Source organism: Aythya marila (genome assembly GCF_965140915.1).
Source record: "Aythya marila genome assembly, chromosome: 1".
In the NCBI taxonomy this organism is placed as follows: domain Eukaryota; kingdom Metazoa; phylum Chordata; class Aves; order Anseriformes; family Anatidae; genus Aythya; species Aythya marila.
Window position 1 is genome coordinate 61,773,598 of NC_139042.1, and position 26,389 is coordinate 61,799,986.

Consider the following 26,389-nt stretch of genomic DNA (forward strand, 5'->3'; position numbering starts at 1 on the left):
CCCCCTCCTTTAGATAAGGAGGGGGAGAAGTAAAGCAAAGAACAACTCACGGGTTGAGATAAGGATAATTTAATTAAAGGGAAATAATTATAATAACTAAATAAAGACTACCATGAACTAAACAATTTAACTAAGGGGAAATAAAAGGGAAAGGGGAAAAAGGGAGGAAAACAAACAAACAAAATAAATGAAAGCTATATGGAAGTGCAGAGGAAAGAAATTACTCTCTACTTCCCACAAATGAGCGATGATTGACCACGTCCTTGAAGCAAGGCCTCAATGCACGCAGCCGGTGTTCGAGAGGAGGACCGACGTCTTCTCAACGAGAGCCCACCCCTCCCCTCTTCTTCCTGTTTCCACCTTTTATTGCTGAGTGTGACACCACATGGTATGGAATATCCCTTTGATTGGTTTAGGTCAGCTGCCCTAGTGATGTTTCTCTCCTCACTTCTTTGCCCACCCCCTAGGAGGGTTAGAGAAAGGCCCAATGCTGTGCCACTGCTGCTCAGCAGTAGACACAACACTGGTGTGATAACACTGCTGTTCCAGCTACAAGTACAGAGTACGGCACTGAATGGGCTGCTGCCGGGAAAGTTAACATTCCAGCCAGACCCAGTACAAGTCTTCCTATGCTTTAAACCTTCTTGTTTAACTGTTTAGACTGACATCGAGAAAGTAATATTTTATCTCTTCTTTTTGTTAGCAGATCTGCTCTCAGCAGACATAAACGCTCTCTATCCAGTTCTTACCAATGCTTATGCTGCTGCTGACATTCAGCAGAGTGCTATTTTCCACTGTGCTGCAGTAGTTAAGAAATAATATTGTGAAAAAATAATGGTAATCAGGCAGTTTGTTAACTTCTCAGATTTTGCGTAATTTGAGGTACACGTGCAACAGCAAGATGAATCGGAACAGTGATTTTTGGTAGAACTAGATAGTTGCACTGTTCTTTTTTTTATTTATTTTTATTTATTTATTTATTTATTTTTTATTTCCATGAAAGGTCTTGCAATTAAGGTGCATAAACACAAAGCTTCATTGACACTGTGATTAACAAGGAAATTAGATTAATTTAGATAGCAAAGTGGAATGAACAGTATATTAGGATTGAGCTGCCACACTTATTTTCAGTGAAAGAAATAAGGAGATCAGCACAATATTCCTGTGCAGATACAACCTAAATGTCAAAGATACCACTTAAAATGAGCCAGACAAGATACAGGGTGAGAGGATGCTCGGTACTCTCTCTTCTTCAGTGCCAGTAGCCATCAATGGTATTAATGTAACTCAATAGTAACTCAACAGTAGTCAATGGCAGCTTTTTCTCATGCTCCACTCAGCATCTTCTCTGATTTACAACTTTGATTCTGACTTTAAAATAAATTCCAAAAATCAATTCATTCTTGAGCCCAGGAAAAAGAACACGCAAAGTTTCTTAATAATTCTGTCCCCAAACAACACCAACTCTTACCTTTGCACTATAATCCTTAGAACTGTATAACTTTTTCTTTAGCAATGTCTTTATTTTCTAAAAAGAAGTGTTAGCCCTGATCCAAATGAAACTACTCAATATGTTTCTTTCAAGGCTTTACTTTTACTGTATATCAGCATAACAAATGCACAGAAAGGTACAGAACACATAATTTAGAATTACTCCTTTGCATTAGGATTTTGATTTTCCCAGTGCAGAGTGTTGTCAGTTGCAGATGCACTAGACCTTCTTGGAATGAACGCGGTGTTATTCACCAATGCATGCCAATTTGAATTGACATGGTGTGTGGCATACTCTGAACAGGACTGGGTTGTGTTTAACAGAAAGCAGACATGGGCTACCATGCTGTGTAATCTGCAGGTCTAATTTCTGCCATCAGTCAGGCTATTCACCAGGAAATTGACCCATGCCATGGAAGCCTATTTTTATTTACTTGGAGAGATTTCAGGGGCTTGATGTGTTACTTGAACTGTTAAGGGTGGAGATTTCATTAAATACTTCTCTTTCCTTCTATTCGTGATTTGTTAGACCCAAAATCTCACAGCTGGAGAAGGCTTTCCCTCTCTCTCTCTGTGTTTTTGTTTAAATCATCATTTTGAATGTTAATCCAGCTCTGAGCAGGAACAGTCAGCATATCCCCTTAACCATAAGCTCAGATGTTCTGCATTGACTGCTGTTTTGACATTCTTGGATGGAAATCCATCCCTTAATACTCAAACATGATGCACATACTGGTTCTCTGGCATGCCTTTTCCTGTGACCATCTGTTGGGGTGGCACTGTGCCCACTCAAAAAACTCTCTGCCAGTTTCAAGAGGGCATAGGTATCAACCAAATATAGAGTTAGAAAGATAGCTAGCAACATGTTAGAGATATCATTTTAACTGCAAGACTATTCCTCTTGCTGATAAACAATCCCAAATGGAGCATATACATTTCAGAATAAGCCTTGCAGCAACATCATAAGCATATCCTAAGAGTGTATGTTTACATACACACGCAAAGGTAAACAAATCTTATTAAAACAAACAACAAATCTTATGTCAAGTAGAAAATGTCTTCATTTTCATTGTTTTTTCTTTGCAAGAGTGGCACAGACCTGAAGAAAACTTCTTTTCAAAAAACAACCATTGCAAGCAAATAAATTACTTTATTTTTGAATAGATGTAGGTGTTTGTAATACCTATCCCATTTTAAATTCAATGCATTGACATTAGGTAGATACTGTAAAAAAAAGGATTTAGGAATCTTTACTTGAATAGTAATTAGGGATCACTTGAAAGATATCTGTTGCTGGCTTGCTCAAAAAAAAAACCCCACATTCTTTGGATGAATTTAGAACACAGAAATACTCCTGACAAATGAAACTTGACTCAGGTTGCATATGCATGCAATTATGGTTTGAACTTTGCAAAGCTGATATCAAAGGCAGGGTGTCCTTGTAGGGTGAAATCAGAAGTTAGCATTTTCAAGACTTGTAGAACAAAAATTTTGATCATAATTGAGATTTATTTTCAGCTTATAAAAGGAACAGGAACTACTAGTGTTAGTAATACAGAAGAATTTTGACATTGAATAAGTAATATGTAGTAACAGTAAATACTTATGTTGCTTTTTCCTACCCAGCTGAATTTAAACTAAATTATAAAAAATGAAAACATGATATGGAATAACATGGACAAGCTGAAAAGTAGATTGGAAGGAGTCTAAGAAAGTGAATTAGTGGGAAAGACAAAAAAAGTGATACCAGGCTTGCCACAGGGACTGAGGATTCCTTTGAGCAACAGTAGTTGCTCAGTCTGTGAGCTCTTTGCTGGAAACATTTGCATGTGTCCCGCCCTTTTGCAGTACTGTGCTAGCTGTGTGGTCATCAATACTTTTCATGTAAAATAGACTTGTCAAAAAACAGGCCAAGGTATGATCTTTAGCTACTCTTTTAATTGGCCCGCACATGCCCTTTTACATACCTGTTTTTCGTCTTTGCTTGGACTTGATTTGAACTTCCTTTCTCAAGAGCTGATTGCCCTTGACACTACCCCTTCCAAAAAAAATGGAGCAGCAGTTGACCTATTTGCTCTGAGGAAAGTCAATGGGACAACTCGGATACTTGTCATGAAGACAATAACCATCTATCACAACAGACTGTACATCTACGTGCACCAGGACTTTCCTGTGCTGAGAGCCACACAGAGAACAAAGAGATGATCATTGTAGCAAAGCAGTTATAATCTAAACGTTTCTTAAAAAAATAACAGCTTCAGTGTCTTACTGATTGCTCAACTGTGCTGTATTTCTGAGTTTCAGTGTTTCATTTTTCGTGACGAGAGACTGAAAGCTGTGTTCTTCAGGGTGTAAGTTTTCTCTGACAGAGGCTGTGTCACTGGAAAAGAGGGTCAAGATTGCTACAGCCTATAAAACCCCCTGGCTTTGAATCATGAGCATGTACCTAGGGCTGACACTTTCTGACTAATCTTTTCAGTGTGGCAGGGTGTGGAAAAGGTTCTTACCTGACAAGGAGAAGATCAGCTGGCCATGGAGAAGGCTCCCAAGGGCACATTGTCTGCTGTCCATGGCCCTAGGAATAAATGGTAACAAAGAGTTTTGGTAAAGCAGCAAGTACAGATGCTTATTACCATACTTACAACTCTCCTACTGCACAGTTTTACAGAGGGAAATATCCAGTAACAGTGAAACAATTAAATATTGACAAATGTTGACTCTTGTGTACCCTGGAAAAGAACAAGTAGAAATGTCTAGAATATATAAGAGGTGATTAATTTCTCTTGATCCCTGAGAGACAAACATGGAATTCATCTATGAGAACAGGTGCCATTAATCCAATATTTTTTCCTGTTATAATCTATTTGCCTTGACCTACGACATCCTCATAAACCTGTATTGAAATAAGCGTCTGTTTTAAATTCCCATTGGATATGTTTGACAAACGGGTTTATCAACAGAGGGAATTAAAAGCTGCAGCTGAGCTGGAAAAGAAGAGAATGTATCAAAGTTAAAATGCATATCTTTTTCCTTTGGTGGTGTGTGAAAATGTTTACAAATGGATTTACAGCTTTTGGAATGCTTATTTCTTTGTAAAGAGCATAGAAACAATATGAATCCAGTGAGGTATGCCTTGGAATGATTATGAAGCCAAAATAGTTTCTTAAAGATTATGTATATATATCAATGATTTGCATAAATATATTTATGTTTCTAATTCGTAATTTAAAATAAAAGGAATTTTATACTTTCTTAAATGAAGCAAGGAAAAACATCCCTACTTTTACCGTAAGGTAAAAATCTCTCTCTGTTTTTGAAAGATGAAACTACTTTCTAGATAAAAAGGGAATTAAAAAGGAGTCAGTTTCATCTCTAAATTACAGCTCTGTGCCTTTTAACAGCTGCATAAATTCAATTCCTGTTTGAAACTTACACTTGTTTACTCTATGTCAAAAATAAAGTATTAACTACAGCTTTGGAAACATGCACTGAAGAAGTTAGCAAGCTATAATTAATTCAGTTCATTATGGTATTCCCATCTACAATGATGTGCATAGCCAATGTTTTATAATGTTACAATAGTCAGCAGACTTTTTCATGCCATACGAGTGGCCCATAATCTTTTTCAATCTTGGTCCATCAAAGGTTGGCAAAAACAAGATATAAAGTTCTCTCTAAGAGAGCACTTATTTGTTACACAATCTTTCATGTTTAAAAAACAACTTAGAAAAGCAGATCAAGAAACAGTGGCTGCACTGCAAAGCAAATGCAATTACAAAATCCAGAAGTATTCCACGTGGGCTTTTATGACAGGCTCAGCATAGAGGTGAGCTATACCTTAGTCCTTGGGAACATGAAGAAGGATATGTATTCCTAAAATCATTTAAAAATTCTACAGCACTTGGACTCCTGTAGGAATGTTTTCAGGGAATTATATGTTTCTTTACTAGAAGGTGGCTGCCAAGCAGGATCACCAAGTGCTTAATCACCCTAATATTAAAGCTAAGACACATGAACTGAAACACTTATTATAGGGAATAATTAGAGATCAAATTAAAAACATTAGAACTGGCAATAAGATCAAAGCAAAGCATTCCCTGTGAGAAGTGGACACTGTGCTGCTCAGAACAGGTAGAAGCAAAGATTTGCACTGAAGATTGCGTTCTCTAAAGTGAAACTGCTTAAGAACAGTTAAGGTACATCTAATCAACAAAGACAGAATCAGATAACAGGGGCAAATACCTGTTTGCAGGAAGTGTGAGGGCAGGTGCACAACAACATCAAGAAGTGGTCCTATTTTGAATAAAACCCGAAATTTTGCAAAGCAAAAACCAGCAATTCCCAGACATATCCTGTAGATTCTAAATAAATAAATAAATAAAGGGAAAAGACAGGAAATTGGCAGAGCCATACACAGAATATCACAAAGGTCATCAGTTCAGAGACCTGTGGTCTGAAGAGAGAAGTATCTGATTCCCACCCTCTGAGGAAAGTGGCTGCAAAAGTTAATGATATGAGGAGATCAGAAGAAAGAAGTATCTGGATAAGCTGGTTGCCCTTCATGCTGGAACAAAGACTAATTGGCAGTCTGTTAAGATAATCTGTCCCAGTTGTACCAAAAATATGTGTATGTATTCTTTCATAGACAAGACAATGAAAGTATATCCAAGTTGACCAAGTGAGTTTGTTTCTTGGTACCGCTTATTGGTACTGTTGCAGAATGTTATGCAAGTGTCTGTGAAAATCTCACTTCCCTCCTTCCTCCCCAAGAAGGCAGAGGGGCATCAATAAGCAACATGTGCAGGTAAGGGGACAAATCCTATAGTTAAGCTGGAGAGAGGGAAGTTTTCAGATCAGAGGAGCCCTCTGACTTTGAAGCATTAGTTATTGAATGCATCCCACAAGAGGGAGAGAACACTTTCCACTTTGGGAACATCAAGCTGTCTGCCCTGCTCCATCAGGTTGTATTAACTGACTGTATTAGGTGGTAATGTATGTGTTATTTTTAAAAATAATGAGAAGTTGGTGTAACAGCAGGTGCTGGAGTGAGACAAGGTACTGGCTGCCCTGACACATAGCAGGAAGAAGGCACAGCATCTGGTAACTTTGACCTGTGTCATATTGCTGGCTCGGGAAACAGAGACCAGTACATTGTGCTCACGTGTCATACCATTATCATGACCAGTACTGCTAAAGGAGTAAAAATGTAATCAATGTATATATATCAAAACAAATTATTTCAGGGAAACAATAACTGTAGCGGCACATATCATGCTCAATATCTAAATCAATACTATTGAGCTGAGCTAACAATAAATCAAATCTGCAGAATCAATTCCTCTGCTGGAAATGAAATCATTAAAATTCAAATACAGAAGCATGTGCCATCCATAAGATTTCTTTTGATAATTTCTATCTCTTTGACTGTAAGACATTCACTGTCTGGTATTTAAGGTCATTATCCCTTTACTTATGCTTAATGTGGGATGTGAAACAAAATACTGTGAATGAGGTGCATCCCATATGATTGAGGTGCACTTATGGAACAGATCACATTGCTATTGTGTAGATTTTCTGGGTTTAAAAGATTCGGTGTGTTTTGGACTTCTGAGATGAGAAAACATGATGGTGAAGTAGACAAGAACAGTCCAAAAATTAACACTGAACTGAGTATAAATAAATAGGCAGATCTTTGTGTGATGAGCTTCCTTGGTCATTTTTACTTAACAGTTTTCTGCACAGTGAAAGGTGCTGTGCAGGCAGAGATGGGAATACATGTAGCTAGAAGGTGGCATGGAGGGATCGTCTCACCACAGTGCTCAAGAGACAGGCACAAAATTTCAGGAGAATACTTAGCACCTGGAGTACCGTGTCCAGTTCTGGGCTCCGCACTACACGAGAAGCATGGAGCTTCTGGAGAGAGTCCTATGAAGGTCCATGAAGATGGTGAAGGGACTGCGGCACCTCTCCTGTGAGGAAAAGCAGTGAATGTGCAGCCTGGAGAAAAGGAGGTTCAGGGTGGGTCTCATCAATGTATGTGAACACCTGCAGGGAGGGTTCAAAGAGGCCAGAGCCAGGCTCTTCAGTGGTGTTCAGTGCCAGAACAAGAGGCAATAGGCACAAACTGGAATGCAGGAGGCTCCATCTGAACATCAGGAAACACTTTCCTACTGTAGGTGTGATTAAGCACAAGAACAGGTTGCCCAGAGAGTAGCCTCTGTCTGTTCTGGGTGTCCTTGCTTGAGCAGGGAGATTGGACCAATGATTTCCACAGGTCCCTTCCAGCCACAGCCATTTTACGATTCTGTGAGGATCTGTGTGTAGTCAGATATCTAAGGAATACAAAAGAGTATCATAACACTTGAGCACACACATCTCTTTCCTGAAACTCTTTCTACAAAATCACTTATTTCTAATGAAATGTGTCATGCACGAGTACCAGTATTACAGTCAAATACTTTGCAACTGTTCTAAATCAAAGCTTTTCTTCAGAAAACAGCATCTTTTTTTTTTTTTTCCTAATTTTTGTTCTCAAAATGACTGCAGTACCTGATTTTTATAAAGTGAGAGGTCTCTTATAGCCAACTAAAAAACTGGTTTATAGTCTAGTAGAGACTATTCTACTATTTCTGTAATCAGTAGAGAGATGTGAAACATCTCTTGGAAATGCCTATTTTTCTTTATTCACTGTAAAGGGAACTGATTCAACTAGCTTAGATTAAATGCCTTACTTTTAGAAACCTAAAATTAAACATTTTAAGCCATTTTACTACAAAGGTAGCAGCAGCCATTAAAGAGAAGTGTGCTTTAGAGAACATATACTACTAATGGTCACACTTCTAAAACTGAGCCAACAACCTTGAAAAACAAACATGTAGGTTGAATAACGAATTTTGCTATTAAAAAAAAAGTAAAGAGAAACTTAAGCTTAAACTTTTCTCCTAGTTTTCTTAGTAACAAAGCAATCTAAGCGGTGTTTTCCATTTCTTCACTCTCAGAAGGAAAAAAAAAAAAATAAAGAGAGAGAGAAAAGATAAATTGGAGCAAATGAGGAGACTTCTAGTGTATTTTATTTTGTATACAAGCAAAGACAAATTCAATATTGATAAAAATTCAGAGAGCTTTATTAAACCTATCTGTATTAAGCCTACCCTAGAATTATAACTACAAGAGAAACCTAAAGTAGGCAACTCTGGATAGCAGGCTGTAGGAACTGCACACTGCTGTCTTGAATTTATATGCTGCAGCAGTCTTGACGCAGAAGCTAGGTAGGTGGTCCAAGTACGACTCCTGCAGATTTACTGGATGTCACCCATATCTGCACTGTTTTCTCCCAGCTGAGTTTGACCTAGGACACTTACTGCTTTCAATCTTCATGTCAGAGAAAAGCGAAGTAAACTAAATACATACATTAAGAAAGAGATGTAGTACAACACAAGTTTAAAAAAAAAAAAATAAATCCGGAAAATCAGGAAAACATTATCATTTCTCTCATCTTTGCTAAGAGACAAGAGAAATGAGAGGCAGATGTGTTTCTACCTGAGCAGGGGAATGAGGCTGGTAAAGCCTGCTATTGGGAGGGAAAATTAACTCTGTGGAGAACAGACCAAACCAGATACACACAGAAACATGTGCAAACTCTTTCTTTCCCTTTCTCCTTCCCCCCATGTGCCTACCTGACTACATATCACCATGGCTTCTCTCCAGCTGCAGCAGAAGGGCACAGGAACAAGGGACTCCTGAATGTGCCTGCACCTCCTGGTAAGTCCATATCTGCTGAAACTGGTTGCACAATTTTTTTGAGCTCTCTTTTAAAGAGCTCTTTAAGGTTTCACAGCCAGACAAGCTGCTATGGGGGCTAATGTTGGTATGGATTTTAACTTTTCCTTAGTAAATGTCCCTGTTACAACCAACCCATCTTTTCCCTTGTAAGCTGTCTGTGAGGAATGCTCTCATCTCAGAAGCAATTCAGCTTGGATAATCAACGAGTTTTGAGTTTAAGCAAAAAAAAAAAAACAAACAAAAAAACATGCATGCAGGACATCAGAAAGATGCAGAAAAACTTAAATAGAAACCCTCAAAATATTTCTATTTGCATGTAAGTAACCTTTGGTAACAAAATAAAATAGGAGAGAAAATATGGAAAATATATACAAAAATGAGTTACAGAAGAATGCATTAACATAAGTGTTTCCAGAGACAGAATAAATCCTTGGTGAGCAAGTAGCAGAAAACAACAACAACAACAACAACAAAAAAAACTGCATTGTTTAGCCATAACTTTCTGCATGTGTTCTTGAGCCCTTCTGCCCTCCTCATTTAGCATTATAGTCCTTAGCTGATACTGGGCATATAGCTCCTTACTGAATAAAGTTTACTGAATCAAAGAAGGCTAAGCAGCATGCTGAAGCACAGGTCTTTTGAGCGTCCAGATGTCTTAATTATCAGCTCACCCTGTGGCTCTGGTTGGGACCACTCCGGCTAGCTCTCTCAAGACAATAATTAGAGTGTATTCCAAGGACTGCCCAAAAAAGTCATTATGGATCAGTCTGCCCATCAGCACTACCCCAGAAGCCTCACACAACTCTACATGCCCTCCTGTCATATCATGGATCATGTACCATACAGAGAATAGGAAGAGTAAGTCAGCCTGATGTGCCTTGCACAGTGAGTGCACGAGTTAAGTCTGTGCCACTTGATTCCCATGCTTTGGATTGCTCCCTTTTTCACTTAGCAGTATGGACAGAGCCATAGATGACAACTACCTTTGCCTTTTTTCCAATCTGAAATTTGTTATGGACTCTTGCATGTCCACATGGTTTGAAAGGATGACTTATCAGCATCTTGTCAGCAGGTGGGAGAAACAATCAGCAGGTTATATAAAACAGCCAGGTAGCACGGCCGTACCTCATGAAGGTGGTTGAGGTTTTGGTCAGGTCCTTAAACCTTTTCTCTCCAGGCGAATCTCTTAGTCATGAGTGGAATGCTTAAGTGGTCTCTAAGTTCAGTTCCAAGGGTACAAACAAGTTTCAGCTGTTAGTAGCATATTCAGATATTTCACTCCCACCTCTGCTGACATCAATAGATCACCCTGACTGATAAATCAGGCCTGCTTGCTGCTGATTGTATCTGCACTTTTTACAAACACACCAACCTCCTACATCCCAAACTGAAGGAAGTGCTGAAAATTGGTATTTGTCATTTTTTCCCCTCAGTCAGGAACACTCGCAAAATATGCTCTTTCCAGGAAAGATTTGACCATTTTTTCTGCTTTTTTTTTTTTTTTTTTTTTTTTAATTTTAATGGCAGCAGAATGGTTTATAACTTGATCTAGAATTTTATTTTATCCTTCAGCATTGCTGGTTGTATGGTTAATTCCTGAATAATGCACCATAGTAAAATGAGGAATTCATCTCTTGTATTCGCATTACCCTGCTGTACTAGCAGATGTCCAGTTACAGCTGTGTATCCCCTCTGCATTCCCTCTCTGAAAACATCCCAAGCCTTTCTGTTTCTGTTACACTTCTTTCCAAACAGTGTGGTATCAAGAAACATGCATCAGTAGAAGCTTTGACAAAGATTTCACTATAGTCAGCTGTGAAGGCTGTTACTGTGAGACAAGTTAGTGACAGCTCCCTAGCAAGTGTGCCTGCAGGTTTATTGGTGCCAAAAGTGTTGGGAAGTGAGAAAGCTAGTTAAATGCACGCAGATATTCAGGCTATGCCAGGCTTTACATTCTACCTCACTTCAGTAATCAACAATTCCCTGCAGTATTTGAAATATTACTCATTTTGAACATTTGAAAATGGTTTTGTAACTTTGTGGGCAAACTAATGTATTTCTGGAAGAGCAAAAGTACCTACAAAAAATATCAAAATTGGAATATTCATTTATTTTGGTACTTCAAATACCTTTTAGCACCAAAGTTCCCTTAAAGTGAATTTTTTGTACTTACTTGAAGCATGTTTTAAAAGTGTCATTCAAACAAAATTAAACAATATCCAGCCTCTCTGTATTTCTTCATTGAAATCAACAAAAAAATTTGTAGACTTCAGGAGAGGGGCTTGAATATAATTGTTTTATTGGTAGTAATATAAAAAAACCCACTTCTATCTAGGTAAACACTATTTATTGAAAAAAAAAAAAAAAAAAGAGGTGTAATTCTGCAATCTAAATATCTATGCACGCACATATTCTCATACTTGTTCTGTTCATGTCATCCAGAGTAATCCAATACATCGATGAAAGAGAGGTCAGGACTGGCTCTGTACTGTGTTGACTCTTTGTCTGCATGCATTTGGAGCCTCACATAAAAGGCTCAACACTACTTTTAGCACCTGCAGACCCCACTGAAATCAATAAACTAGTATCCTGCCACATCAGGTCTGAATCTGGCTATTGCAATCAACTTTTATTAGGCTCTTGCCAGTACCTTTAAGTGATCCTGTTGGTTAGAGGGCAAAAGTATGAGCACTAAAGCATAGAGTAGATACATTCCAAGCCACATGTGCTCTATTTACTGTACAGCATGAAATTTGAAGTCCAGGATTGTACAATGTAGATAATTTAAACCACGTGTAGATCAGTGAATGTAAAGCTCTGTGTATTTGATCTCAAAACCAATTAGAGCAGTTTGTTTGCTTTGATCTGAATGGAATGCTGCAGTATACACGTTATAAAACTGACTTCCAAAAGTTATTGGGCTAATAAACACTAATAATCTGGATGCTTTGTATTACTGAGTTCCAAAAAGAAAATTGCACAAAAGAGCTGCAAAAAGTTATTGAAGGTGTGACTTTTAAAATTAACCAAATTCTCACAGAATTGCCTGAAGAGGGAAAATTGATTGGAGGGAGGGAGATGTGAGCACTCACGGCAATGACACCTTTGGAGTTGAGCCCACTTACCCTGGAATTCCTCAGTACTCCAACAAAACCTGTAGTTTTACCTAATTATTAGTACACGTTATAAGGAAGCTGGGTTCTGCATCTGTACTGTCCCACAGAAATAAGGGACTTTAAGGTTACTTAAAAGAGGCATGAACAGAGGCAGGCAGGTAACTTAATCAGGCTGTCCTTGGAATATATATATCTGCATCACTCAGAAGTCTGGTTTTGGGGATTAAACCATAAAACCCAAAAAGGAGGAAAGCTTAACTCATTTCTAAAAGAGCAATTCTGAGTCATTGAATCACCTCAGAAAAACCACTGAGAAAGGCAAGGTCCTGAATCAAGGCATCTTTCACAATTGGTGCTGGTGAGGCAGTGGCTCTAGCTCAGAGAAAAGATGAAAGCCTTTGCATTTGGCCTTGGCTGGGTGGGCTGGAGAATAACTATTGGAGCTAGTGCTGGTGGCCTAATAGGCACCATCAACATCTCAATGTAGGTAGAGTCTTTCCTCAGTCCCACTTCTATTAAAAGAAAAAAAAATAACACGAGCAACAAGCCAGCATTCTTAGGTGATTCCTTCTCTCATTTTTGTTTGTTTTGTTTTGTTTTGTTTTCCCACTAGGAATGGCTTCTCTTTGGAAAACAAACAAAAAAAACAAATAAACAAAAATCCTAATGTATGAAATTCTAGATGGAGTAGCTTGGAGCACGCAAATATAACTGAGATGCAGATCTGATTAAAGTACTGTCATAAAAATGATGACAGCTAAATGTGGCTGCCTCCACAATATTTGGAGGGGTGTCTTTTGCATAAAGATTTACAAATCTGTGAGGTAGCAAGCACTCTTTGTATTTTTTTTTTAATAGCTGATTCATATAATACTTATATACCTGTGATATCTATATTATAAAGATGGTTCAGTGTATATGCCTGGCACTTACAAATTGTAATGGAGAAAAGATGATTAACTGCACAGCAGAACTCTTTGACAATTTGCTGAACCTGTGTATCACTGACATAAATCTTTCTCCCAAGTGCCCTGACTGTCATTAACTTGAAAAATCAGCCAAGCAAAAACCTTTACAACTGAGTTCATGGAAATAGAGAGACATATTTTGTAGCTATGGTATGCAGCAGACAGCTGGGAACAGGAGAATGCTTGCAGCAGGATAATATGTTTTGCATATTTTTCAATAATACGCCATTTCTTCAAGATGGTATTTATCTGGACCCTTGTACCATACTTAGCATGGCTTGTTTTGCTGGGTTGTGGTGACCTGCTCCATGGATTTATTTTTTCCCTATCATTTGCAAGTACCCTCAAATAAAGCAGATGAATTCATTTCCTTCTGTGGCCTCAAAGAGGCCTGTGCTCTCTCTGCTGCTCCTCAGGAATTCAGCATCCACAAGCCACATTCACTTAACTACACTTCCGTCTGAATAGCAAATGCTAATTGCATTTGTTTCTAACCTTTTCCTCACTTGAGATGTTACACAAGAGGATGGGAACCTTCAGGCCAAGAGCTAAAGTATAAATTGAAGAGTCTTGAAGGAGGGGTTTCTGTTTTATGCTTTAAGCTTCTGTAAGTGCTGAAATACAGCTTATTCTGAAAAAAATGGTCAGTTCAATAATGGATAGCTTATTACTGAAACATGTATTTTGTATTTTGCTAGATTTGTCTGGACCAAACTTGACTGAAATCAAAAGGACGCTTGGCATTGACAGGCTTTGGATGAAAATTGACTAATTAAAAAGAACTAAATTATATTAATAATTCAGGCAAAAAAAAAAAAAAATCTAGCTGTAGTCGCTGTGTGTGTATCATGCAAAGATTCATAATATGGTTTATTCATTGCATTTCTCCATTTTTGATGTTCATGTGCAAAGACATTGGTTTTTTTCTAGGATCATCTATATCTTCATTCATATATGTTTTCACTTGCCTTCCTGAACGACTTTATCCAAGAATAGAAATATAAATTGTGTAAGAAATGAAGAGGTTTACTGAGAGGTAGAAAGGAAATTATCATGTTTGAGATGCCTTCATAGTCACACAGAGGTGACCTGGACCCTGAAGGCCAACAGGAGGTTGGGATGGGACACCAGCCTCACCTTTTGATTTGATTTCCCCTCCAGTGAAGCACACTTGTAATCCCAGCTACCATGTCATGAGCTTCTGTGCCTATAAATTGCCTCTCAGTTTTGAGGCACCTCTTCTAAATACATACAAGGCAGTAAGAAGGCATTTTGGGTACAAGTCTTCTGACCAGATATATATGTCAACAGCTGTTGAGAGGAACTGTTGCCTGGGGATACTCATGCATTTCACTGCATACAAGGAGAGCCTGCATTGTCTACCTCAGGTACAGATGTTGACAATGCAGATGTCTAAAGTTCTTCAGCCTATGTGACCATTAACAAAGGTGATAAAGCACAAGCCTGGATTTACTGGGGACTTATAAAAAGTTGGGATGTCTTCCTTTCCTCTAACACCCTTAATGTGAACATTGATATGCCAGATATTCCTCTATCCGTTTCTCAGCCAGCCACATCTGGGCCATCCCTGTACAACTAGAGTAGCAATAAAAGAAATTTTTCTTTCCTCATCCACACTTCTGTCAGAGGCATAAGCTTGTTGAGGAAAGCAAATTCCAGGTGGAATCAAGTCTGCCTACTCCCATGGAGATGAGAAATATTTGCTTTACCTTAAACTACTCATCCCCCTCCTCTGCCTGTCTGAGTATCTTCTCCTTTTGTTGCTGCTGACATTGAGAACAGGATGTGCAGAACAGTAGCTGCTGCTGTACTTGGTGTCTGTCAGCAACATCACTAGCACCCATTGCCTCACTCCCTATTCCCAACATGATTGGTAGCAAAAAAAGCCTAACTTTTCAAGGGTTTCCTCTGGCTTTTCATCCCAAGCAAGCAAGCCCAAGCTTTCCGTCTGGTATACAGACACATTGGAGCTGGGTGTCTGTGTGTGAGAAAAAAATGTAGACGGGAAAATGAAGTTATTTCCCCAAGGACAGCCCGGGTGCAGTTCAGATGCTTGTTCACAAGTATAGCTTACAATGTGCAGATATGTGTAGAGATCTAAACCTAAAAATACTAGATCATACACTTAACTTTAGGTAGAGCAGTAGTTCAACCACTGTATATCTGTCTCTAAACATGCCATAGTCTCTAAATCATGCAGCTGGCTCTTGCACTGGGTGGCTAAGGAAGAAATGAGAGCTGCTATATGATTTTATTTTGTGTTGGTTTGGGGATTCTAAAGATCATAGGAAATATTTTGATCATTGTGTTTGCCTTTGCAACTTTGTGTCACGAATCAAAACCAAAATGTCCATGTAGTCCTTTGGTCCAGGAGCCATGACTTTGAGAAGAATAGATGTTGCCATGAAGATTTCTTATATATAGGTGAGTATAAATGCGTGTGTGTATGTTTATGTAAGTACACAAAACAGAAGATGGTGGTCATGATGCCATGATTCATGTGGGGCCAGCCATATATGGAGATTAAGCATGGGATTGTTTTCAGAAATTTCAGGGCCTACATTATATAGCTAAGAAAATCCTTGGAATCATAGAAGCACAGAATCTCCTGAGTTGGAAGGAACACACAAGGATCATGGAGTCCAACTGTTGGCTCCACACAGAACCACCCAAAAATAACACCATATGTCTGACAGCATTATCCAAACACTTCTTGAACTCTGACAGGCTTGCTGCCATGACCACCTCCCTGGGGAGCCTGTCCTAGTGCCCGACCACTCTCTGGGTGCAGAACCTTTCCCTAACACCCAGCCTGACCCTCCTCTGTTCCAGCTCCATGCTGTTCCCTTGGGTCCTGTCACTGCCCCAGGGAGCAGAGCTCAGCGCCTGCCCCTCCGCTCCCCTCGTGAGGGAGCTGCAGGCCGCCATGAGGCCTCCCCTCAGCCTGCTCTAGGCTGAACAAACTAAGTGACCTCAGCTGCTTCTCATACATCTTTCCATTTCCAACATCATTATTACTGTGATTTGGAGATCCTCTAATAGTTTTATGTCTTATATTGTGGTGCCAAAAACTGCACACGGTATTCAAGGTAAGGCTGCACCCATGCAGAACAGGGAAGAACAATCCCTCCCCTTGACCAGCTAGCAGTGCTGTGCTTGATGCACCCCAGTGTATGGTTGGCCCTCCTGTCTGCAGGGCATACTGCTGGCTCACATTCAGCATGCCATTGACCAAACCCCTTAGATCCCTTTCTGCAGGGCTGCTCTCCAGCCTCTCATCCCCCAGTCTGTCTGTGTATCCAGGGACCGGACCATTCCTGGACCATCCATTGTCCAGAATCCATCACTTGGTCTTGTTAAACTTCATATTGTTGGTGGTTGCCCAGTCCTCTAATTTGTCAAGCTATCGGTATGGTATTTTGCCATGCATAAATAATGATGTGAAAGGTTATGGTTGGTTAGACACTGGAACAGATAGCCCAAAGACATTGTGGATGTCTCATCTCCAAGTCGGATGAAGAGTGTCCCTGCTTCTGGAAGGGGGGTTGGACTACATGACCATTAAAGTCCCCATTGAACCAAAACTATTCCATAATTCTATGATTTTATGATTGTTATTGATAAAATATCACTATTGTACTATTGGGTTCATCAAAGAACAGATCCAGCAACCTGTCAGTTCTGGCTTGTTTACTAACAAACAAACCTTAGAGAAAACCAGAGAGAGAAAAAAAAATAAAATAAATTATAGTGCATAGAGAAAGAGTGAACCTGATGAAAATGCCCAACAATATAATAATAGATGTTTGTTGCATTTGTTCCTTGGTTTTAGAGATAAAGAAACACACCCTAGAATATGCAAGAAGGTCTATTAAAAGCTATTGACTTTGGAAAGCACCAGGATAGAGAAATTTGGAGCAGCTGAGTTCGGGTGAGGAGGCAAATTCCAGATTGTAGGAAACTGGAATTCTTTAAGAGAAGCAGTTAAGCATCTAAACAAATGAGGCATTTAATATGATGGTAAAAATAGATGACAAAGGAAAATGCTTAAGTTTTTCTTTCCATAATAAAAATATACTCTTTAGAAGCATTTTTTAGGCAGTCACATAACAATATCATTTGAATGTACACACACAAAAAATATATGTATATACACACACACACATAAAGTCCATGTTTGACTAGAATGTATTAGCTAGCACCTTAAAGAGTGACTAATATAGGAACCATTTAGCCTATTGAAGTCCTTTAAGACTTCAGGAAAGCAAATGACTGAACAAGGTAGATGAATTAGAAAACAGAAAGCAACCCTGTTCTTTTGATGTAAGCTATAATTTATTGATGGAGAAGCCTGTGGTAATGAAATAAAGCAGTTTGTTTCAATATAGTTGATGCACAATATAAGTGCACTTTTAACACAGATAACTAGACGTAGTTATTGTTATTGATGTCTGCATGTATTTCAGTAAAAAGACAGAAGAAGAAAGCAGAAGGATGCTTCATGTTTATGCACATAGTCCTTTTTACCCACAAGGGAGGTGCAGATAGATCTCACACTTGGTACAGATCACCAAGTTACTTAGCATGCAATTGTCATTACTATAAAGGGCAGGAAACACACTTCAGCCAAAGACTTCTGTCTGTCTTTAACATCCCCCTGTGTGTACAGTCAGCATGTAAGTTCATTTATCAGTTGGAGGTCATGTACAACTCCAGCAGGGCCTGGGGCATTGTGTCCCAATTTAGACTTTGTTAGTTGTCTATAAAAAGTTCAAATGCTTCCAACGCATGCTACTGTACACTAGGTACAAAGGGCCTAATGTCCTGGGTAAATTATTAATCCTCATCTTTCATAAACAAAAATGTTCCGTATTTTTAGTAAACAGGTCTGTAAAACTCAGGGGTAGTACAGTCAAAGGCTTATGAACCCTCATCCAAACTTTGTCATCTTTGGTGTGGTATTTCCTCTCTCTGTCCAATGTCCTCATGTGCAAACTGGAGGTAATAAAACTTAACATAATTAGTTAATGCTTCCACACTGTTTTGAGCATAGTAATCTCTGTGTAAGTGCTTATCTGTTACTGATACATTGCAATTAAATAGCCCTTACAATGCAAAAGGTTTTTCTGTTTACAATGTATTAGATATCTGGAGAACAAAACCTGGCCCTCGAACATATCAGGCTACAGTTCCAGGGAGCAATCTTGGAAGCAGAGCAAAAAACTTTGAATTTATTGAATCAAATAGATCTGAAGGTAGACTTACAGTTAAGAAAATTCCTTGAAACCTGTCTGGTTACTTTCTTCTTCTTTTCTTTTTTTTTCTTTTTTTTTTTTTTTTTTTTTTTTTTTTTTTTAACCTTTCAGAGTTTTAATTTCTTAAATAAAAACAGTCTCACCCCAGCTCCCTTCTATTCTTTCATGGCTTGGTCATCTCCATATTCTGTTACCTTTTTACTTTTCTTGATTGCACATTTTACTGCCCTTCCTTTTTTCCTTTATTTCTCTATCCTGTCTTGTCCCTTCAAGGAGAAGCTGCTATTGTTTCTCAAGTTACTGAGCATCAGCGGATCTTATTCAGGTCACTTAATATGGCAACACTCGTGTGGCCTGTCTGTGTCTCTAGTTATCTTCTGGCTCTCAATATTGTCTCTTCCTGCAACAACAACTACGCTAAGCTTGGACAACCCCTTGACATGTAATGTGGTATTTACAACAAATTCAGTGAAAGGTATTCTGCAGCTCAGTTGTATGTTTGCTCTTTTGATTGATGTTAAAGAGGTTTAGAGGTTTTCAGTGAACTGTTCATAGACACATCTAGGTCTCTTCCTAAAGTAGTTCTGATTAATTTAGATTCAGGTGCAAATATCTGAAGTTTGGGATTTTTCACATTCAGAATTTCCATTTGTTTCTTTCCTGAGAAGCAACTCATAGAGAAAGTCATGAAGTTAGTTTCTGATGAATTATAACTTCACAGCAGTATTTTCTTTAATCTATTTGGTTTTCGTTCCATTTGCAAAGGTCTTGCAAAACCAGGCCAAACAAATCATTAATTAAGAGATTACTGGAAGAGAGGGAAAAGCATGGAAAAGAATAAAAGCAGAGATTATTAAAACTGTCTCCTTGAAATTCTATAAAATATGATGGAGTTCAAAATCTTGTTTTTTCTTAAAAATGTGTCAAAAAAAATATGTCTAGTGCCAATGAAAACTGTTGCTTTGGCAATACAGTATGTCATTCAGTCACTAACAAGCCCAGCTAGGTATAAACCAGTAACCCAGCTGTCAAAGGATACATCTACCTCCTCCTTGCAATCATCTCTTCCAAACCTGTTTGTTGATTCTGGTGTAGGGTGTTTGCCTGGGAACTAGTGAATAGATATTCCTTGCCAGGATAATATCTGCAAAAAGAGAGGTTTCAGTTTCATAATTAAATGACAAAGCTGAAAAGACTCTACTGAAAGATAAATTACTTCACTTTTTGTGAAAAGAGGTTTCTGGAATGGATTAATCAATACTAACAATGTAGACTTTGAAAACAGAGCAATTTCCACAAAAGTCTTACCTATCTATACCTATCTCTACACATACGCACACACTGAAATACACTCTACATACCGATGCACACACACATGTATATCTTTTGTAAAGATATCTCATATATTATGTATTTTTTTCTTTCTACAAAATGAAGCAGTCATTTTCAAATGTATAACAAAAAATCTCCAAAACACTCAGTGAAATTCTGTGTAATCTTTACATGGTTTAGTGTTTTCTTAGGTGTCCTAGGTTTTATAATTTGTAAGGATCAGTATGCAGGTAAATAGTAAATCTGACTGAATCTGCTTTGGCATTAAATATATAAATAATCTTGCATGAAATTGTTGTAAGGACAAAATGATCTCTGCTGGTTCTAAAGCAAAATGACATGCGTATGCAAAGTCATACTGCAGAGAAAGTTATTATCAGTTTTAATTAAAAATGGGTCAAGATGGCCAAGTTTTTTCTTTTGGCTGACTTCACTTGCCCTTTCCCTGGCAAAATCTAAGAAACCCTAGTTTTTCCTAGGACACAGCGCGGTCTGCTTTGCATTTCCCAGCTCCCTTTTAGGCATTCAAAACAGTATAGAACAAAATTAGCAATCCCTTGCCCCTTCTTTCCTCAGATAATCTGACCCTATTTGTAGGATTACAATTGACAAGAGATGCCAACAAGCAGGCAGACAAATGAGCAAGAAGATTGCAGGGACCCTCAGGTCATCAGCGTGTGCCTGTGCCTCATCAGGTGCTTGCAAAGGCAGTAGCAAGAGTGTGAGGTGTCTCTGCGGTACTTCATGAAGGGAAAAAAGTGGAAATTTTCCCCCATAGAGAAGGGTGAGAGGAGGAACTCGATGTCTTTGAAGTCAGTTAAGCATGGCTTAAAGGAGGTGGGTGACAGTTTCTTGGGAAAGGGAAAAGGTAGGTGACAGACATTTTGAATATGGGTGTGAATAACAGGGAAGGGGGTCAAAGGAGACCTGAGGAAAGAAGTAAATGACAATGATGGTGGGTGGGACCTGGGGTGATAACCACTACAGGGACAGAATGAACAAATCATGAGGTATTTGATGCTATTTCCTTACATTAATTCCTCAGTAAATTCTTACAATATCTTGCTATAAAATCAGCACAAGACATAAAGCTGAGCTGTATTGTTCTCTGTATTCTGGAGTCAAACATTCTCTAATGTGAGAGCAAGAATTGCTCTCAAATTTGGAGATTTAATCTGATCCACAACTTGTACTTCCCCTGCTGTTTTAACTTTCCTATTTGCGTTGAGCTGGGTAATTGAGAAAGGGCTTAAGAAGCAGTTTGTCTGGTACATTACCAATTTGTCTGGCATCAGGTACTTCTACTAGATTCAGATCCTGACTTACTTTCAGGATGTGGGCAAATGACTTATCCTTTTATGTTCTGGCTTCCACATCTTTTGAAATTATTAATTATGCTTGCCTACCTCATAGAAATGTTGCAAGGATTAGCTTGTACAGAGCTTTGAGAATGCTATGTATGGTAGTTATATTCTTTTCATGGAATAAAAACAAAGCAAAAACAAAGCACTTTACTCACTACAATCCCACACTTGAAACCACCACCACCCATCAACAAAAAGTGACTCATAAGCACAATGAGCCAAGGATACGGTGTTTACTCCTGCAGGTTTGTTTGCACAGAAAGAACGAACTCTGCTTCCGAGTACGCCTGGCTAACCACCTTCCCAGTACAGTTGAGTGAGAAATGGCAGAGTCCAGAGGTGTGGCCCATGGCTGATAGGCAACCCATATTGCACTGAGTCCTTTCACTAGGGAGCAGAGCTGAGCAGGAAACAGAATTGTGGCAAATCAAAGTAGGTAGCTGCAGCAGTGCTGCTTGGGAACCAACTTCAGTGAGCCTTTCGAGAATATCATTATTTAGGTCTTGAAAGTAAAATAATTATTGCTGAGAGATGATGTACCTCACCTGCTGTATACACACCTATTGGTGGACTAGAGAGGACATCAGAGATACCAGATTAATAAACATGAAAGGAAGTTTCCAAACATAGAAGAATGAAGTCCTGGTAACCATGGTCTGGGCAATCCTCAAGATTGGGGTGCCAGCAGGGTCAGACACCACCATGAGCAGTGGCAGTGGGGGCAGGTGCTGTTGTTAGGATGGCTGCTGGAGAACATGCTGCTGCTGGGGTTAGTGGCTGGGGGAAGGTGTCTGGTCACTGCAAAAGCCTCATGTCTTTGCATGGGCTGTGTGCACACCTAGTCTCCCACCAAGTTTCTCATTATGATTCTTCTTTTGTAGACTCATCCACAACCAGATCTTTGTCCTTGGGTCATCTGCCCTCCTAGTACTCTACTCCATACTACTCATAACATCCAGCACCTCAGCACAGTTTATTCACCCACCCAACACCTTTCTTTAGCTCTCAGTGCTCCATTCCTCTCCTTCTTTTGCTCCATTTCTGAATCCTGAGCCAGTTTCAAAGTCTAGTGTGGTCTTGGCTCCAGCACACACTGTGGAGCAAACACAGGACCTCACAAGATGTCAGTTGTATTCAGCAAGAAGACATTGCTGTTGTATCTTCTCTGAACTCATACCATTCAGATACAGTGGTGCTCACCTTGATTCAGGTCATCCTGCACACAGGCAGTCACAACATATCTGGTACCCAAATTTTCCAGGCAGACTGAGGCTTCCCAGAAGCTGCCTACACAAGCAGAAGTGACAGCTGTCACTGCTTCAGTGGTATACGTACAGCCCGGTGTGTTTGAACTAGAGGTTTTCTCTAATGTCCTTGGTCAAATTATTCCTCCTATATTCACAACCACATTAGTTAAAGCTTAAGAGGTCAGCAAAATCACCTATTATGGCTTCCTGCTTAATGCCAGTCAGAGACATAGACTGTTTGCTGATCCCTCAAAGAAGTGGTATCTGCATGAGTCCTTCTCGTTTCAGTAGGTATATTCAAGATGCTCAAGACTGCTCATGTACCCTTGAGGAGTACAATGATCTTGAGATTTAGCACCTTGAGAGTGTGCTAAAGGTACAATGCTTCACAAGAATGACACCTCTGTTGTCTATATTACAACCTAGACATACTAATACCACAACAAATATTTGCTGCCAACAAGGCATAGGGGTTAAGCAAATTATTATTCTTTCTTTGCCAGCATATTGCTACCCACCATAGTAACAGTAATATTATTCCATTGGTATTTTACACATATGAGTGTATCTTTTAGTAACCTTGCAGGTTAAAATAACTAAGCAAATATAAATGATCAATAGTTATTTTTAATGAATGCTGTCTGTTATTGCATATTCTTCAGTCAAGGCACCAGAGCCAGGAGTCAGTGCCCTCACCTTGCTCTGCTACTAACACACTCCTTCAACACATTGCTTATTTTTTCTAATCCTATTACTTAGTCGCCCCAGGCTCTCAGACAGTAATACTTTACAAAGGTTCCCATTCATTTTTTGAACACATTAAGTCATGATGACAATCTCATCGTGCCTGTCCGAGTAAAGATGGTCATGTAGTTTACATTATCTACATATGGTAACAGTAGCAATTTGCTTTTTTGTAGTTCTTAATTCATAACAGAAAAGAGTTTTATATTCCAGCTGGAGAATTATCCCATTATCTACATCTATCTTTCATTTTTCTCATTTAAAAATACTTTTTCACACTCTTTTTAGTTTTCCAGCAAAACATGGTTAAGTTATAAAATGGTCACTCTTGGGCTGGTCTTCATTAGGTCTAAAACAATCTGACTGCCTTAAAAAGCAAGGCTGTAATTACTGTCTGGAGTCTTTATACAGAGCTTGAACACCAGAATGTTTCCTTCAGTCTTGCTGTGTGCACAATTGCAGCATACGCATGTGTGAATAGAAAACACAGCATGCAGATGTTTGAACTTAATACATATGTTTTGGCCCAAACCTCCTCTCCCTTTAAATGAAAAACTGGTAAGAATGACACATTCAGGTTTAATTGTCCAAAGGGGAAACAGTTTCTTAGCCAAAACAGAGTATTCTCACATCTAAACGTGTATTATGCTAACTTCTAACAAATAACTATTTATTTATTTATTTATTTATTTATTTATTTATTTATTTATGTTTAAGTTTGACTGCAGTGGTAATGTCAGTCTATAATGATTTTACATTACTGAGAAACATAACATAAAAAATTTAAAACCTGCAGTTTACAGTACAGTTCTCTTAATCAACAGACCAACAAAAAAGACTCTTTTAATGTAGACCAGAAAATGCAGTGCATCATAACAGAAAGCCACATTATTTTGCTAGGAAAGCCAAGGTGGGATAAGTGCTGGAATGGGTAGGGTTTGCAGCCTAAAATCCTACAGGAAGTCTATTTGGATGTTCTGTTTACATGCAAACATGGAAATATGCTCTCAAGGCCTTTGGTAACCTCGTCATAATGTTATACTAGTTAATGTGACTCCCGTGTGAGTTAAACATCAGCATTGTCAATATGTATATTTATAAATAGGATTTAACTTCCAAATTAATCACAAGAATAGCTAATTATAGTTATTAAGAATCTGGGCCCTATAACCCCTAATACATTTATTCCTGAGAGAAACAAGTAGCCCTAGGGAAACTGGCAAATCTTGGAGTTCTAGGAAAAGCAATTGCTCTTCTGAGTACTCTTTCCTTGCTCCCTTCTGGGAACAAGAAGCAAAATGGGAGAACATTTTCATGCTGCTTAATGGATCATGCAGTGTCACAAGATAAACACTGACTGATCTAAAAAGGGACGAGCTAGTGCACTGAAAATGGATTATCTTTCCCCCTCCCCGCTGCTACTTATAAAAGAATGGTGTTTTCTAATTAAAGTTTGTACCATGAAACACATACAAACACACAAAGTTATAAAAGACTATAAAAGTCAAAGCAGTGCACTGCTTTGCAGTCCATGTGGAAATCAAGGAAGAAGAAAGACAATCCAGGCAAAGTGATAGAAATTGTAAAGACAATGGCAAAAGTAGAAATAATAAGAGTGTTCCCCAAGCCTAAGGAAGAGGAAAGGGGGAAATAATAACAGGATCTTTATTATGCATGAGGATTTTGTGTAGGCTGCACAACCTAAGGTCATGATTAGCTGGTCACGATTAGCTGTTGCTCACCATCAGCAGATGACTAGATGACTGTAGGTTTCATAAGACAGGATTTCAGTTTAACTTTTTTTTTTTTTTTTTTTTTTTTTTCCATCAGTGTTGATCACTGCAGTCTGCAAAAGCAAGCTGTCCTGAATTATATTCTATAGGTCTCCTAACTGGAGAAGAGGCCCTTCATTGGAAATTGTCAAATCCTTTGCCATTCAGACCAACCTCACTTTCATTTTCAGCAATATTTTGATCATTTTCTCTCTTGTCACTATAACTGATGAGTAAGTTGTGTTAATCCATTTACAAGAAGGACACTTCATCTTACTATGTGAGGTAAAAAAAAAAAAAAAAAAAAAGGCCTACTGAGGAGAAAAAACAGCCAACCCCCCAAAACTATACTGGTTATGCAGAGAACTTTAATGGAAGGACATCCTATGACTTTTAATTCTACTAATACCATGCATGAGGATAAGGGTATTCATTAGTTAAATAAGATGCTTTCCAGTTTAAAAGCACATTCTCATTCAAGGGGTGACCATCAATCTTCAACAAAGCAGAAAAAGTGACATCTCTGGTCTTCCAAAGAATAGTTGTTATCCATAAAGAATATATCATTTGCCAGGTGGTATTTTTTAGTGCTCTCTGTCTGGATACAGCTGTTTTATGTCAAGTTGGTGATGTGTAACACATTTTTTAAAAAGCCTATTAACACAGTTGTCAGTTGGGTGTAGATGGCTGTGTACTATTGTCTGCCAAGTCTCCCCCTCCTGCCCAATTAACTTTCTTATTGAGAAGACAGAAAGCAAAATGCAGAATCATTATGCAAAACATGCTTTACTATTTACCTGGAAATGTAGGGGCAGGTTATTCTCAAACATGGATGTAGTCCTAAAAACAAAATAAAATAGTTAAATTAGGCATTGTCTCTCTAACAGACATGACACAGAGGAAGACTAGTTTTATTTAATTGTGTGCCCCGAAATTAATGATTTTTTTTGGAAAACAGGAGGAAGTAGGGTGTTATTTAGAGGTATTCTTCACCAGTTCTTGGGAACCAAATGTAAACAATATTAGCAACCTTCATTTGGAATAGTGTCAAACATGACAGGAAGCAGGAAGAAGAAAAGGCTTTACATATTTAATGCTTATTGACTTTTTCATCAGGTTTAAGATGAATCACTTCAGGATGAACCTACAGATTTGAAAGGATTACTTGTGAACCTCACTTATGCAACTTCAGTCCCCCGCTTTTATCCATTAAGTTGTGTAGCCCCCTAATTTTAAACAAGCAAATGCCTGAAGAGCAACTTCATCTGAAACCAAAATGCCGTAATATAGCTAATGC

At 38.6% G+C, this 26,389-nt stretch overlaps 1 long non-coding RNA gene across 1 annotated transcript in view; it reads right to left on the bottom strand.

The window, feature by feature from the left end:
• LOC309873958 overlaps window positions 1-25,933 on the bottom strand; it is a 67,677-nt gene extending 41,744 nt beyond the window's left edge. The window contains exons 1-2 of the long non-coding RNA XR_014316768.1: window positions 25,890-25,933; window positions 3,999-4,066 (exon numbers count right to left, since the gene is read on the bottom strand). This is a non-coding gene — a long non-coding RNA (uncharacterized lncRNA). The remainder of the gene's footprint in view (window positions 1-3,998; window positions 4,067-25,889) is intronic.
• Window positions 25,934-26,389: the final 456 nt, after the last annotated feature.